The sequence below is a fragment of the Montipora capricornis genome, chromosome 2 (genome assembly GCF_036669925.1).
Source record: "Montipora capricornis isolate CH-2021 chromosome 2, ASM3666992v2, whole genome shotgun sequence".
Classification (NCBI taxonomy): Eukaryota; Metazoa; Cnidaria; class Anthozoa; order Scleractinia; family Acroporidae; genus Montipora; species Montipora capricornis.
In genome coordinates, this window is record NC_090884.1 from 54,319,958 (window position 1) to 54,322,457 (window position 2,500).

Below are 2,500 nucleotides of genomic sequence, written 5' to 3' on the forward strand. Positions count from 1 at the left end.
ACGTCAAAAGAAAAATCCCCGCGACAAAAACAAAAATACTCCAAAGAAAATTCCCTAAGGTAAAATAAAACGACTGGCGGCAAAAAGAAAAAGACTCATGGCAAAAGGAAAAACCTTACGGCAAAAGGAAAAAGACTCACGACAAAAGGAAAAACCTTACGGCAAAAGGAAAACCCTCACTCAAAAATAACTAGACGCTCCATGAGCGTAAATTGGGTTGCCTGTGGTACGTGTTACGCAAAAACAGAAGGCGCTGAGTTGGGTGTTACACACTTTATTCCAAAATGGCCGATATCATGGTATTCTTTTGTTTGCTTGCAAATTAGCCCCTGTTGCTTCGTTCTTAAACTTAAAATTCAAAAGAATATTTAACCTCGAACAAGGTCACAAGGGCTAATTTGCAAGCAAACAAAAGAATTTTAAAATGGTGGCCATTTTGGAATAAGGTGTATGGAACTGCAGCGTTTCAGTTAATTCTTTTAAGTGGGGTTTTGAGTGTAGACCATACGAGAGGTCACCCAAACGTCGTTCCAGCGGTCACCGTTTGGCTCGCCCGTTCAAAGGTTGAATAATTTTGAAATGTCCTGTCCCGTCTTGAGGTCTTTTACTTTTTTAAGCTTTGGTAATAAATTCAGTTAAAAGATAACAAAACACGCTGTTGAGTAAAACTCACTAGTTTCTTCTTTAAAGTTAAATAGTCTGCAAAAATAATAATAACTGTATTGAGGCTTCAAATAGCCTCAATTCTTACCGAGTTCGATAAAAATCTGGATTTATAACATGCAATGGAGCAACCAAAGCGCTGGGAGCTGTGATGGAGTTTCAGTGTAAAACTTTTAATGCACGTGGTTCGCCAATTTAGAAACTCAAGCCCATGTTCTGAGTGAAAGCTCAATAGCAACATAAAATTAAAAGTCAGTGAAAATGCTGGATTCAGTCTTCTGAAAATGTTATGAATAAGATAGTTAACCTAAATCTTGCATGTTGACAACATGATGAAATCATCAGTACAGAACTCACAGCAGCCGCGTTTCAGTGGAAATGCCGAAATTTCGTTTTCTTTCAGCTGTTCTTGTTACACTCATCATCCACAGGTGTCAATTTTTTAATTAGCTTTAACCGTTTACGGTCTTCGTGTTAGCTACCTAGAGGGAACCGGAGGTCACCCAGGGGGGATACTTTAGGAATTTCTGGGTGAGGGTGTGCCGCTGGGACCCTGGAACCCTTATCCTATACCAGAGCTAGTTTCAGCTGGATTTTGCTACCCTATACTAGAGTAAAACTCTCCAAATCACTCCTATCCTAGAGTAGCTGTTTTCCAGAAACTGAGCTCACTAGTACAGTCTAAAGCAAAGCCAAAACAAAACCTTATACCACAATCACTTCTTTCTTAAAAAAGGATTTATTAATACTTGTCCAGTAATGCCAAGCACGTACGTACGCATTATCAAGACAATAAATTGTTTAATTTGAACCAGTATTAATACCACCGATTTCCGTCTGAATCCCGATTTTTGACAGTTAATAATATCCAGTAGCGTTTTATGATGGTCATTTATCAACGCTGTTGAGGCTGAGTCGTGAAAATTTAAACTTGCCGATTTCACTCTTCTATATTTTTTAGTAGCAATTCCTGGTTTCCTTAGTCTATATAAAATCTTCAACCAACTGGTCAGTTTCGTGAAAAATGATACCCTATTCTAGACCCAAATGCTCTGATTTATATACCCTATGCTAGAGTAAACTGCTTGAAAACCATACCCTTCACAGCGGCACATACCTATACAGCCCATATATGGCAGTACCCCCCCCCCCCCACTTCCCGGGGAGGTCACCGCATTATTAACACTGTTAATTTCGAAACTTCCTTAGCTGGTAAGAGGAGGGCTAAATTTTACGTAACCACATTAATTACAAGAATGGTTTTCACAACTTCCACAAGTTCCGTACTTGGCAAACTCGAACATCGCTTTAATCTATTCAATCCTTGCAGTTTGTTTTTACCTTAGATTTCTTGCCAAGTCCAGAGTGTTGTACTGTTCTAATAGCTATGCGACGTTTAATTACGACTTGCTGCGTCTCTGTGGTGACATTATCCCGACACCCGGGCCTACAAATAAAAAAAATGTTGTCCAGTTTGAAGAGATCGCTCGCGAAGAACCATCGCGCTGTTAGCTGCGATAGTTGAGTGTACTCGCTGGTGTCATATCAAATGTGGAGGGATATCGGTTAAGCAGTACAAAGAGTTTGATGCAAGGCAGAGTTTTTCTTGGATATGCCCACCTTGTTTGGAAATTTTACAGCAGCTTCCTTTTGCAAATGCTTCCTTTGCTGACTCCAGACACGAGACAATTCTCCTCCCGGGGTATCAAAAGTTGGCTCTGGATCACGCGAAAGATTTTAAGATGTGTCATATAAACGCCAACAGTATAGGAGGACTAAAGTTCGAAGAGATAAGACACTGGCTAGAGTTTAATTATTTTGATTTGCTGGTGATTAC

General features: G+C 39.8%; 1 protein-coding gene and 1 long non-coding RNA gene across 2 annotated transcripts in view; one reads left to right on the forward strand and one right to left on the reverse strand.

Annotated features, from left to right (window-relative positions):
- LOC138038121 (F-box/LRR-repeat protein 6-like) overlaps positions 1-2,500 on the forward strand; it is a 21,973-nt gene that overhangs the window by 4,255 nt on the left and 15,218 nt on the right. The gene's annotated exons all lie outside the window — the stretch shown is intronic.
- Positions 1-2,500, reverse strand: part of LOC138027189 (uncharacterized) — a 5,306-nt gene that overhangs the window by 2,261 nt on the left and 545 nt on the right. The window contains exon 1 of the long non-coding RNA XR_011127419.1: positions 2,005-2,500. This exon is cut by the window's right edge and continues 545 nt beyond it. This is a non-coding gene — a long non-coding RNA (uncharacterized lncRNA). The remainder of the gene's footprint in view (positions 1-2,004) is intronic.